Source organism: Nelumbo lutea, chromosome 1, assembly GCF_056320005.1.
Source record: "Nelumbo lutea isolate HS-2025 chromosome 1, American lotus-T2T, whole genome shotgun sequence".
Classification (NCBI taxonomy): domain Eukaryota; kingdom Viridiplantae; phylum Streptophyta; class Magnoliopsida; order Proteales; family Nelumbonaceae; genus Nelumbo; species Nelumbo lutea.
In genome coordinates, this window is record NC_142684.1 from 36,645,143 (window position 1) to 36,659,572 (window position 14,430).

Genomic DNA, 14,430 nt, shown 5'->3' on the forward strand with positions numbered 1-14,430 from the left:
TGGTTTTGAGGCTACTATCTTGCACGTATGTTGTGGGAAGAGATAGCTCAATGCCAAGAGAGATGAAGGCTTTGGCATTGATGAGATAAAGGTGTGGTTTGCCTCTTCAAAAGGTTCACGACGCATCCATATGCTGAGTATATTCCCCATTCCATGCCTTTTTGTATAGGGATCGACTTTCATGACCCTTGACAACAAAGCCTTATAGCTATTGCATATTGATATTTTCATTAAAAGTTCCATTCAAGAATATAGTTTTGACATCCATTTGCCAAATCTGATAATCATAGTGTGCAACTACAACCAATAGTATCTTAATGGATTTAAGCATGGCCACAAACGGGAATTTCTCATCATAATCAACTCCAACTTTCTAAGTCTAACCTTTTTGCTACAAGCCGAGCTTTAAAGTCTCAACATTTCCATCAAGGCACTTTTTCATCTTCATGAGTGTTAGGAAACAATTCACTTGGACTAGATTTGGAGTCGTCGCCCATTAATTAAGGAAATGGAGGTGATGGAACTTCCAAGAATGGTATCAAAGTCATTTTTATCAAATAGTGACTGTAAAGCCCAAGCACTAATTACACTAGTCTTGAAAATCATTTTCATGGTCATTTCTCCCGAACTCATTTAAATGGTGAAGAAAACTTCACAGATAACAAATAAACTAAAAATTGAGATAATTGATTATTGATTAAAAATTAACTTGAACATAAGAAAATGAGTGAACAGAAATTAGTCTTCAAGCACACCTTAATGTATCTAATAGAATAGTTATTTTATTAATGGTGGAAAATACCAGTGAAAGGAGATAGATAAGAAATAAGAAAAAAAAAATTGAAATTGTAAACTATCCTCTATAAACTTATCAAATACATTGAGTTCAATCTAAAATGTACAAGAAAACTATGACGAAATTGGGAAAGAGTCAAGCACCTACGAGTGGAAGGTAAGTAATAAAAAATCAAAGTTACAAAACGAAAATGCAAGGAAAAGGTAGAGCGATGGCAATGGGTCTTACCTGAAGAGATACGGCCTGAGACCAAATGTTGAGACAAACGTTGGTGATCAGGGACTACAATTGATCGTGTGTTAACCTCATAGGTGTATTGCTTCAAATCCAAGAGGTAGTACGATTGAGCTGCCACTGCTACCAAAAACTTTATTAAACTGGCCAAGGAGAGCAAACTGAGAATTGGGACCGGTGAACAAAGAGAAAGAGAGGAGAGATTGAGAGGAAGTGGTCAGAGGAGAGGGTGGAAAGAGACCAAGGAATGAGTGGGATGTTTGAATAAATTGTTGCACAAGTTGAAGCGGTAATGGCCAAGAAGAACAGAAAACCTGGGAACGGGGAACCCATCGTTCGCTCCTTACCTCGAGTAATGCTCTGATGAACTTACAATTTATCTATATTTTATGAGGTTTTTGCATGAAATTTTATAATGGTTTAATTAAATTTTTGCCGTATTTTAGCTTGATTGCAAGAAAGATTTCAGGGGGAGCCAAATCAACAAAAAGAAGGCAAAAGCAAGAAAAGAAAACCCAAAAATTTATCAAGTTCAGCACGGCCCAGCCATGAGAGCAAGAGAATTTCATTCGGCCCAAGAAGAGCAAGTGAAACTCTTTGGAAAATACAAGGGAAAAAGCCTAGCTATGAGGAGAATTCGGCCCAGCAAGGAAGGCCCATTTTTAGCCCAAATAACAGCCTAGAGTGTAGCCCACATGAGCTCAAAAGCAAGCTAAGTTGTAGCCCAAATAGCAGCCCAAAGGGAGCTAGGGGCGGCAACTTCTAGGAGTTTCTTGAAGAGAAGGAGGGAGCACTCTAGAAGGTTCATGAGGGGTGTAATACACCCCATTCTAGAGGCTTCAAGAAGGGGCAAGAGCCCCCTTGAAAAACTATATAAGGAGGCCTCTAGGAGGGGAGAAAGTGGTTCAATTGCTTGAGAGGAAGGCTCTCCCACTCTTAGAGGTTCGGCCACCTTGAGAGAAGAGAAGAGAAGAAGGCTAGGCGCAAGGAAGAAGAAGAAGAAGGACTGAAGGAAGTTCAAGACAAGCAAGCTAGAAGAAGAAGGTGAGTTCGAATTGAGAATTTGTGATTCAAAGATTTTCTGTAATAAATCATTTGTAGTTTCATTCTCTTTTGATTTGAATTCAGTTTCTTAGTTATATGTTCTTTCTTCTTTCTCCTTGTTTCCATTCTTCCTTGATGTATTTCAGCTTGTAAAATTTCAGTTCAGCAATCTAATTCTTTTTGATTCATTCAAATGGTCATGCATTGTACTTGAAGTTTCTTGAATAAGGGTGTGATTGCAGATCAATTCGGCCAACTAACCTTCAAAACTCAGATCTGAATTCTCAGATCTGAGATTGCAAGATCTGAATTGCTTGAAAGAGAATTCAGATCTGCAAATTTCAGATTGGGCGAATTAATCTACAGCTTGGAATTCCTAGAGTGCTTGAGAGAGACTCTAAGAATTCAGATCTACTATTCAAGAACTGAATTGAGTGCAAGGTTAGAGATAACTTGCACAATTCAGTTGGTGATCAATTCAGATTTGAATTGATGCCTTAGAAGTGTTTGAAGAAATGCATGCATGGGGATTAGATTCTTGCTAGAGATAGAAGAACCGTCACTCATGCATAGGATGAACATGCACTTGAGAGAGGCTGTTCATGACCTTGGGGTTTCACCATACCAAGGCTCAATCATGATTCATTCGAATGATCCAAATTGATAGATTGCTGAATTCTGAGATTGACATTTACTGCTTACTCTTCTAACCTGAATTGAAGGCAATTGGGCCAATGATTTAGATAGATTTTAATTTAGGATTTCTTATCTTTCATTAGAGTTTTGATTTATTTGTTGATCAGATAAGAAATGTTCAATTTAGTATTGGTAATTGTTTCCTAAATCCTCGTGGGAACGATACTTCACTCACTACTTTATTACTTGAACGGCTAGTGCACTTGCTAGTGTCACAATGAGCCACACATCATGCTCCTACAAGACATGGGATGCAGCAATGAGAATGCAATGCTATGGTTAAGTCACTATTTTAGCACAAAATTCACGTTAGCTTGCAATTAGAAGATTGATGAGATGACAATGACCATCACTTAAAGTTCAGAGGAGCAGGATCTCAAAATGAATGCTACTGTTCATCCATCCGATGAAAGAAACAAAGAGCTCTCAGGCTTGATGAATGATTGGGGGAACAAAAATTTGCAAGAATGAGGGAAGGAAGAATGATGAACAATAGGGTATTGGTTGAGGGTCGATGTAGTATTGGTTGAAGGTGAGTGGGAATGAGGGGAGCTCCACCGCTGAGAACTCTCTACCCTTGTCAAGAAGATGATGAACAATAGCTTGAGGATAGACTGAAAAAGAAAACTAAAGCTTAATTTGGAAAGAATACAAATGCAAATATGTACGGTACAAATACATGCAAAATATAATGTTTTGCACTCTACAAATTTACATTATACTCCTTCCAAAACTGAGCCTAACGGAAATAGTGAGAGGAAAAAGAAAGAAAAATGAGACAAAGTAAGGGGTCGAAGGGGAAAGGATTTGGTCGCCGCCGCTTTGTGTTCATCTTCAAGTCGAAGACGATGAACAATGCATTTCTTAAAATTCTTGGGATTAAGGCAAATCAAAGCATCCAGTTAAATTTATATAGGGAACAAGTGGCATTTCTGTAAGTTTTGAGATGTTTTAGGGTATTTTTGTCATTTTGGGATATATGGGACAAACCGGATCTAGGGGGTCAAATTCGGGTGTTGGATGGATGGCTGGGATTTTGGATCAACATGTGAAGGATTGAGATGGGTTTGACTACGAGAAGGGGTTTTGTGTATGCGGGCTAATGAGATTGGTTGAAATTGAATCTTTGGTTTGATGGATGGGTAAATGGGGGAATTTTGGGTTAAAATTTTATGAGCCGGTGTTTTGATATGTGTGGGGTTTAATGGTGTGGTCTAATAAGTTCGCATGTGTTAAGATCTATAGAATCTAGGTTGTGAGTGTTTTAGGCTAACGAGAGGGGTCGAAAAGTAATATTTGCTTGACGAGAGGGTAAATGGAGTAATTTTAAGTTGAGATTTGTTGGGTAGGTATTATGGGAGCTCATGAATTTGATGGTGGGGTGAGCTCCGAAAAGCTCATGGCCAGCTCAAAAGATATGGAGTCGCCACCCATTTTTTAGAGGAAATGGGCCCTCATTTTTAGATTTGAAAAACTCGATTTAAGTCTTTGATATTGAGCTCGTCCTCCATGGGAAAAGGAACACAACCAAGAGATTTCGGTTGTAAGGATTGGGAGAGGGAAGGTATTAGGAACCCCACTCTCCAAGCTGCTGTAGTAGCCCAATATGGGGCTTGTTTGGGTTCAGTTTCCTTTGAAGCAAAATAGATATCGTTGTAAGAATTTCTTAAATCTAGAGGAACATGTTTTCAATTTCTTCAAATATCAATTTTGAGGTGATGTTGTGAGGTCTTACGTACTGATTTTCCTAAGACCCTCACCTATCTGCCTATATTCTCAATCAATAAGAAACTGAAAGCAATGGTTATCCAACTTTTCAGAACCTCAACCAACCCAGAAAACTAAAAAAAAAAAGACTTACCTTTCGTATGTGCCTTGTCAAAAGTCTTCTAGTAGCTAGGATTAGATAAAATGTAGTTCAAATGGGTTCTTGAGCTCGGTTGAGCATTTCTGGTGTTATGTTTAGAAAACAAGGGATGAGGCTTGTGCTTGGCTTCAAAGATTTTGAAATTTTGAGCAGAACAAGTGGGTTAAAGTAGTTGGGAAACTCACCCATCCTTCTATCTCTTTCTTTCTCTAAGGACCTCTCTCAGGTTTCCTCCCTTCACCCAGCTACAGTGCCTGGGATTCAATAGAGGTTTTTCACAAAATAGGTAAATATTCTATAAAGATATAGGTGCTCAGTCAAGCATTCATGTTTGGTGAAACATTTTTTTTTTCAATTTGGGGGTGGTTTTCTCAGGTTTTGTGCATCCTAATGGGACCATAGGGCATGCTAGACGTTGCAGCCTCGTATTTGGGGTTGACAATGGCAAAAAACATAAATCTGATGAACTTTTAAATGTTGTTTTATCATTTGTTAGCATTAAGTAGGGTCTATTTGGTATTTTAAGTTTTTTAAGCCTATTAAGCTTTATTGTTTTGGTCCAAGTGGTCTAATGAGTCAAGAATAGGTTTGACATCAGCCATCATCCTTTCGAGGCTTATGGTTGGGACAAATGACATGGCAATATCTGGTGCGTCGGAACGACATCTTTCTAGTTTAGTGGTCAAACGGATGAATTAAGATGTAAAATTTGGCGAGCTGGGTCTTTTGGGTCTCTGAACACAGTGGTAAGGTATGATTGGACAAATGAGGTTGGGATGATTGAGATCTATGGCTAACAAGTTTTAGTCAATAATATTTGCTGAAATAGAATCTTTGTTTGATGAAGTGTCAAAAGGGGAATTTTGGGATGAAATTTGGTAGGTTGGCACATTTGAATGTTCTAAAACTAATGGAAGTTATGGATCTTTAATCAGAGTCATATATTGATTGATTTAGTTCAGATCATGATCTTGAGCTGCAATTTGGCAGGTAGGCATGGATTAGGGTAAGGATTTAAGTGGGTGGTTCTAATATGATAAAGATATGGTTAATCTTGGTAATCATTCATGGCCATCAGAATGGAATCTTGACTTTTTTGTTGTTGATCAACGTAAAATTGTGGGTGAAATTCGCTAGTTGATTGCTTCCTCGTGACTTTAAGGTGATGGGTGTGTTGTATTTGATTTTGGGGAGTTGGAGTTTGAAAATCGCATAGATCGAGGCTGTTATAAAGGAAATTGGCATGATGAACGGTGGATCTTTGTAGCTTAATCATGAAAACTGATTTGTAACTAAGTTGTAGTTTTGCAAATCCGAGGATGATGTTTGATCAAGATTTTTATTTGTCTTGTAGATTGCATCAATAGCCGAGGCAGGTCCTCTATGTACACGGTCCTCTTGGTGTTATCACTGGTGCTGGCCAACCGGGACAGAGCGTCGGCCTCAGAAAGTTGAGCAGGGCCTCCTGTACTTTGGATAAGTAAGCAATCAAGGTCAGTTCGTGAGCTTCGTATTCTCCTGTGACCTAATTGACCATGAGCAGGGAGTCGATGTAGATGATAATGTGCTTGGCTTTCATTTCTTTGGCTAGAGCTAGCCCGGATATCAACGCTCCGTACTCTGCTTTATTGTTGGATGTCGCTAATTCGAAGCGTAGTGCGTACTCCAACTTTGTGCCGCTTGGGCCATGCAGGACTACTCCGGCTCCGCTGCCCTGCTGGTTTGAGGAGCCATCTACGTGAAGGTTCCAGGGCTCCTTATCACAGTTCGCGCCTGACCTAACCAAGAGAGATGCCACACTGGTTGCAATCTCACGATACTCAGACGCAACCGACCTAGGAGCTTCGAGCTTGCCCGACCTAGGCCTCAGGCTCGACCAACCTGGGGACTTCGGAGCCGAAAGTGCATTATGCAACAAAACCTGCGAAGGCTTGGGCTTTGATATCAGTTCACGGCTTATATTGGAGATCGTACTCGCTGAGCTCAACGGACCACTTCGTCAGTCGATCGAAGACCTCAGGCTTAAATAAGACTTGCCTCAGAGGTTTGTTGGTGAGGACGATAACAGTATGAGCTTGAACGACAATGCGTAGGCCAATTTTTCTATCTCTGAATATCTTGTCTCTGCTCCCTACAACACTTTACTAACATAGTAGATAGGCTATTGGACCCGATCTACTATCTTTATTATTACCGAGCTGACCACCTCGTCGTTGGCCGAGAGGTACAGCTCTAAAATGTCACCCTCTTCGGGCCAGGTTAAAACCAGAATACTGGCGAGGTACCTTTTGAGCTCGTTGAACGCGAGCTGACAATCTTGGGTCCATTTGAACCCTTTGCTTTTTATTGCCTTAAAGAAAGGCTTAGAGGGGCTATCTTGTCGTTCAACCTCTGAATCTCCTTCACTTTCAGAGGTGGTCTCATTTCTAAGATGGCCTTTATCTTTATCTTGTCCATGTTGGCCTCGATGCCGCGTCGGTTCACATTATACCCTAAGAATTTACCTGAAGCGATTCCAAAGACACACTTGTTCGAGTTCAACTTTATACTGAAATTATGCAGAATTTCAAAAACTAAGTTCAAGTTTTTTATTAAATCCCAAGAAAGTTGGGTTTTGACGACCATATCGTCTACATAGCACTCCACTTTTTGGCCTATTAATGGCTCAAACAGTTTATTTACAAGTCTTTGGAAGGTTGCCCCAGCATTTTTTAACCCGAAGGGCATGACCTTGTAACAATACAAGCCGAGCTTGGTTATGAAGGTAGTTTCTCCTCGTCTGTTGGGTCCATCTTGATCTGATTGTAGCTCGAGTAGGCGTCTAGAAAGCTCAGCAACTCATGCCCAAAGTTGCATCCACTAGGCGGTCAATCTTGGGGAGTGACAAGCAGTCCTTTGGGCATACTCAGTTCAGGTCGATGTAGTCGACGCACATGCGCTATTTACCGTTAGCCTTTTTCACCAGAATGGGGTTGGCCACCCAACTCGGGTAGTGGACTTCCTTGATAAAATTGGCTGCAAGGAGCTTCCCGACCTCCTCGTCGACTGCCCTCCACCGCTTTTGGGCTAGGTTGTGTTTCTTTTGCTTAACATGCCTAACTGCAGGATCAATAATAAACTTATGAGTTATAATGTTGGGGTCTATGCGAGGCCTTTCTGCCGCAAACTAAGCAAAAACATCTAAATTCTTAAGTAAAAAGCGTACCAGTTCGGACCACTAGGGCTCCTCAATGGAAGCGCCGATCTAAAGCGTTCGGGTAGGGTCCTCTGTCGAGGTCGGAATGGAGATAGTCTCCTCTGTGGGCGTAGCTCGTTCCTCGCTCTACTCTGCAGGTCACTCCAGCACAAGGTCGTCGGCCAACTTAGCTTTTCCCTTGAGGGTGGCAACATAGCATTGCGGGACTCAAGCTGGTCACCCCGCACTACCCCGATACGGAAGTCCATGGGGAACTTCATGGCCAAGTAGTAGGTGGATAGCACTGCCTGTAAGGCATGGGTAATCGGTCGACCTACTATGGCGTTGTATGGGGAGGGGGTCGCGACCATCAAGAAGTCGTGGTTGAGCCTTACAATTCTAGGCCAGGTGCCGACTTCCACAGGTACTATTAGTCTTCTTAGTGTCGAACTTCCTCTCCGCTTAAGCCAACCAGGGGAGTGTTTGTGGGCTTTAGTTTGCTCTCCTGAAACTGGAGTTTGTCGAAGGCCGCTTTGAAGAGGATATCCGCCGAACTGCCTGAATCAACGAGGACTCGTTTGACTTCGAAGCTGTTGACCCTCATCATTATGACGAGCACATCGTCCTCTATGAAGAAGATGGGGTCTTCTGTCCTTGGCCATTTTGGAGGGTTCTGCTCTTCCCTACCAAATTCACGAGTTGACGCGCGAGCTGCTGCTGAAGTGCAACCCGCCACAATCGATCCTCCGACTATGACGTGGATGATCCCTCGAACTAGTCTCTCTTCGGGGGGCTGCTTCTGCGGTTGCTCCGCTTGTCGGCTGGATTCGGGGGGCGTCTCTGCTTTGCTCCCCCTGTCAACCTGCTTTGTTATTATTATTACTATTATTATTTTGTACAAAATTTCGTAAATATCTGCAACGGATGAGCTCTTTTATCTCATCGCGGAGGTTTTTACAACTCTGTGTACTTTGACCATGATTTTCATGAAAATTACAATACAAATTTTTATTTCGGGTGCTAGGGTCGGAGCGCCCTTGATCGCCATGAGGATCTCAACCCGTTTTGTATTAAGGGGTGTGTTGTCCCTTTTTGCTGCTGGGGCTCGGGAGGGTTGGACTGGCGTCGCCCCCCGAGCTATGTCATTCTTCTTCATGTTGTCGCCCTGAGATGGGGGTTATGGTTCACTCTTTCTTTTTTCTGGAGCCTGTTCACCCTTCTGGTTGATCTCCTCCTCAGTCCCAATAAACTTGTCTGCGTGCTTAAGGAACTCGGTTACGGTTTTGGGTTGGTTGACAACTACGTGCCACTTGAACTCCTTATGGGTGATGCCTTGCTTGGCTGCTGTGAGGCGTACTACGGGATCCAGGTCGGGTATCTGCAAACAAGCGTCATTGAACCGCTTGATGTAGCTTCAAATGGACTCCCCTTCCTTTTGCACTATGCCGAGGAGGTTTTCCTGAGTTTGCGGGCATCTCTTGCTGGTGATGAAGTGGGAGGTGAAGACCTACACGAACTGCGCCCAACTTCTTATCATTCTTGGCGCGAAGTTCTGGTACCAGGTGCGGGCCACTCCTTTGAAAGTAGTGGAAAATGCCACACACCTGCAGGACTCGCCAGCCCATGCTAGGTGCATCTAGGACTGAAAGGCATCCACATGGTCATTTGGATCGAAAGACCCATCATACTTGTCTAGAGGAGGGAGCTTGAAATCATTTGGCATGGAGACAACAAGGTGTTATGGAGATAACGGGGAAGAAACTGAGATGAGGGGGTAGTTTTCACTTCAGCCGAGCACACCTCCTCCTTTCCCTTGAGCTCGGGAGAGGGTCTAGAAGCAGTTCGGCGAGCTCGTCGGCGCGGCATTGGTGCTCGATGCCTTGGTGTTACCGAGCTCGATAGGCTCGGACTGCTAGTGATGGCTCTGGACCGAAGGGCCCTGTCTGTAGCCCGCTGCTAGGACCTCGAACGGGTTGTCCGCTAACGGGAGCTCGAACCGCGAAGGTTGAGGTGATACGAGCTTTGTTGGCTAAGAGGCCCCTAACCCGCCCATAGGCTGTGTGGCAGGTTCCGAGATGGCAGCCGACCTCTCTTTCTTGGATCTGGGAGGCTTTTTCCTAACGAGGCCGCTCACTCTGGCGGGTTGGTTTGGCCCGCTTCGTGGGCGGGTGTCGATGTGGAAGTGACATCTGGGCCTGAGGCAGAGAGGGAAACTGCTGCTGGTACTGGTATTGGGAAACCTGGTACAACACTTGTTGTTGGTAGAGTTGAAATTGTTGGAACTGTTGCATTTGAGCCTACATGGTGCACATGCATTGCACTAAGTCCTCTAGTTGGTTCGGGTGGCTGTTGGGGGCACAACCGAGGGTTCAGTAAAGGTTGCTCCTACAGTAGAAGGGAGTGGAGCAATGGCGGGTGTCACTGTAAGAGGCAGATTCAGACTGGGGACTCCGTTCACAGTGAGGGGGACGGTAAACAGCGCAATGCAGACAGTAGGAAGTTGGGGCTGCTCCCCACCAGTGTTCTAGCTATTGCCATGTCCGGCATTGCTGGAAGAAGCCATGAAGAATGTTATGTTTTTGGAAGAGAAGTGTTGTAAAAGCTTTGAGGAGGGCTTTTAGAAGCGTTTCCCACAGACGACGCCAAATGATGCGGCACGATCCGGGCACTCCTAGCTGGCTGTTGACTGGCTCCTTGTTGGCAACGGACGGCACCTGAGAAGATAAAAAGGATGATTCCCAATGGGAATACTCTGAAGCTTAAGTTAGAATGTTGGGGAAGGAGAAAAAAGAGAGTGCGAAAGCTATGAGTGTAGGTTGTGTTTTATCACTATGCTCGAGAGATTAGCTCGCGAGCAGGTAAAGACTCAGGTTGAGAATATGAGAGTGCAAAAATATTCAAAAGTCTGAGAGATCCCCCTTCTCCTTTGCCTCAAGGGCTTTTATAGGGGAGTTACTATCAAATCAGGTGTAACCACCACTGGACCCCTGTCGCAGCCGTTACCTGCCAGGGCGGCGTAAGTGATCGTTGCAATGTACCTCTTGCTCGGATGAGTTACACGTCTTAAAGGGGCAGGCACGCCTTCGCCTGTTGAGAGATGTGGGTGCAAATTGTCGAAAGGACATGGACTGTGTCGTCAGTCAAGAGATGTGGCGCAATCTGATCGGTACGGTTTGTCAGGTATAAGCTTCCTGAGAAACGTCCACGCTGCTCATTCACGAGCTACTTTGTAGCGAGCTTAGGAATACTTCGGGGTTACCCTTACTAAGGCTGTTCTCGGGGGTGACTTATTCGCTTAGGGGTTGGAGCGAGTTGATTTCCCTAGCTCGCGGGATGAAGTAGTCTTGGAGTATCCCCTTCGGGGTAGCTCGAAGGGACCCGGAGCTTGTGTTGTAGCGAGCTCCTCTTACAATGAACTATGATATAGCGAGCTGCTCTATGGGCTCGTTACTTAGCCATTATCAGGCTACGATGCTGAGCTGTTGCCCATGCTGAGTTAGGTCCACGTGTCATCATTTCATAGGTTGGGTCAAATCATCCTCCATCAGGCATGATTAAAGATTATATATATTGGAGATCAATATTTTACACCTTTTGATTTATTATTATATGTAAAAGGAATTTGATATTTTTTATAACATTAATATATGGAACTAACATTTTAATGTATCTTTATGTTTAAATAAAATATTAATTTTTGTTACAATTTTATTTGTAATTTTTGCGTGACGTTAAAATTGAGCAGGATTCCTATGCAATTATGCTACACATGTAGGACAAATAAGTTGGTTAAAATACTATCCATTAGTGGCAGATATAACCACCAGTATATATTAAAACAAAGATATATAGCGGCGGATATATCTGCCGCTACATATTAAAGTGTGGATCTATTGTGGCAAATATGTTTACACTTCTTTTTAGCGGCAGATATATCCGTCATTATAAGAAAAAACACATATCTATAGCAAATATAAGTTTTGTGACAATTAGAAATCTTTTAGCAGTGGATAAGGACGTCGCAATAACAAATTTATTCGCCGCTATTGATGGCATATAGCAGTGGTTTTTATATCCGCCACTATAACCTATAGCGACACAACATACAACTGCGAAAAGCAATTCGTCAGGGATATTTGTGATATATTGCAGCGAATTATTCTGTCGCTAAAAGCCATTTTTGTTGTAACTGATTGACCTCCTGGAAAACTAATGAATTGGTCCCAATTTCATAAAACTGTTCGGGTCCATAAATAATTGAAATTTCAAATTATGGTTTTCAAGGTTTGAACCCATGGCCTATTATTTTTATATATTAATTAACTACTACTAATCCATCTCTTTACTTGTGTTAATTAATGACTTCTTATTGTACATATTACTTTATTATGTATATATTTTAAAGAAAATGTAAATTAGGAAACTTGAACCCTAGTCATTTACTTTCAAAATTAAAGAATTTATCATCCATCCACCATATTTAAGTGTGTGTATATATATAGCCATGTCATCGCTATAGTTTGACCCCAGTTAAACTTTTGACCCGTGAACCTCTCCCTTCTTTGTTCTATGCCCATTTTGATTCTCTAAACTTTGGCCACTACAGAATGATAAATTTACAAGATGAATGTTACACATGTAGCGGGAGTTGTTTATGGAAAATTCACGTGGTACTTCCATAAAACTCGCTTATTGAATACACGTCATGGGTAGTCTACTTAAGCTCCACATCCCTACCACAAAACTCCCTCATTAAGTACATTTCACGAAAGCAAAGAAATTCAATTAAAGATGGGAAATGGATACTTACTTTTCTTTACAATCATTTGTAGTTTAGTTTAGTTTAGTTTAGTTTTGTTTTGTTTTTCTAAGCAAAGAGGAGAAAATAGTAGTTTTCTTATGAAGTTTTTGCCACACAATAACATTTCTTTTCATATGGTTCAATAGGAATTGAAGACTTGAGGTCTATTTGGTTCTTTGTATTAAGGTACCTATAATCGAAATCATAATGCCCCATTCCAATTCCAAACATTTGTTTGGTTGGAATGGAATTCCAATTCCCATTCTATCGAGAATGGGATTCCCCCATTTGGGAAATGGCCATTCCAAGCTCAAAGGAAAGGGATTCCCATTCCAAAGTCTACCAAGAAGTAAAGAACTCTTGACCAACCTCCCCCCCCCCCCAAAAAAAAAAAAAACTAATATTAATAAAATATTAGTAAAATAATAAGGGTTCATTTGATTCACAGTTAGAATTGAAATCTACATCATAATGGGTTATTCCTATAGTCTATATGATTTGGATAGGAATTTGAATTAGTTGGAATGAGATTTCATTCCCAGGGGCGGGAGAGGGAATAGCCATCTTCAAGTGGGGGAATGCCATTCCACTAGGAATTAATGGGAATGGGATTTCAATTTTGCCTGAGTTGGAATCGGAATGGCCCATTCCAATTCAGATTCTAGACCCCTATTCTTGCAAACCAAATAGGCCATATGATATTAATAAAACATTATTAAATTGATAGTAATAATAATATTGAGATAACAAATTTTATATTGATACATAGCTATACATTTTTTATATTTTTTTGATAGTAAAATAAAATTAAGTAAAAATAATCATTTATAAAAATTCATAGTTTTATAGTTAGCATGGACAAGTCCCTTTCCCAAGCTCAAACAAATATTGTTACGCTTTGGGTGTGGACTAGCCTAGATAGGCAACCTATAAAATTGTCAATACACTATCAAAATCTAGCCTGAGATCTTTTTTGTCTTTGGTTCATTAGCCTACACAATTCCCCCATAACTTCTACAGGTTCTTTTATCTAAAATTAGTTAAAAACCCAAAAATAATGCATGCATGGGTTGTGCTCAATTTGGTTTACTCTAATACGAATGTCACACATTGCTCTAAACCAAATTGAGTGCTATCCATGCATATCTTTGGGTTTTTAACTAATTTTATATAAAAATTACTAATATTGAACCCATAGGAGCTATGGGGGAATTGTGTAGGCTAATGAACCAAAGACATAAAATACATAAAATTATTAATCTTGCACGCTGCCGAGACTAGATACCCCAAAACAAAGAAGTTGGCCTTCTCGCTAGTGTTAGTAACTTGCAAATTGTGCCCTTGCTTCCAAGTTCACACAACCGTCGTTCTCACCGACAAACCTTTGAGGCAAGTTTTTAGAAGCCCGAGGTGTTGGGGAGATTGATGAAGTGAGCAATTGAGATCACCGAATACAGCATTTGTTTTGAGCCATATCCCTACAGTAAAGGCCCAAATCTTGATTGACTTCGTCGCCGAGTGCACGTTTAGCATGTCGACCCTTGAAGTTGGGGAACTTGTCACCACCTTGGAGGCTTCAACTAGTGAAGCATATCCTGACATGGGATGAAGAGCCATGTATCCTCCATTTGAACGGTTCATCCAACCGAAAAGGAAGCAGAGCTGGACTAATCCTCTATTGACTAAGTGAGGTCAAGTTGGAGTACGCCTCTAATTCACATTCCAGGAAGCAGAGTACGAGGCACTCATAACAGAGCTATCTCTAGCCTAGGAAGTTGGCACAAAGTACCTCGTCATTTGTAGTGACTTGCAGTTGG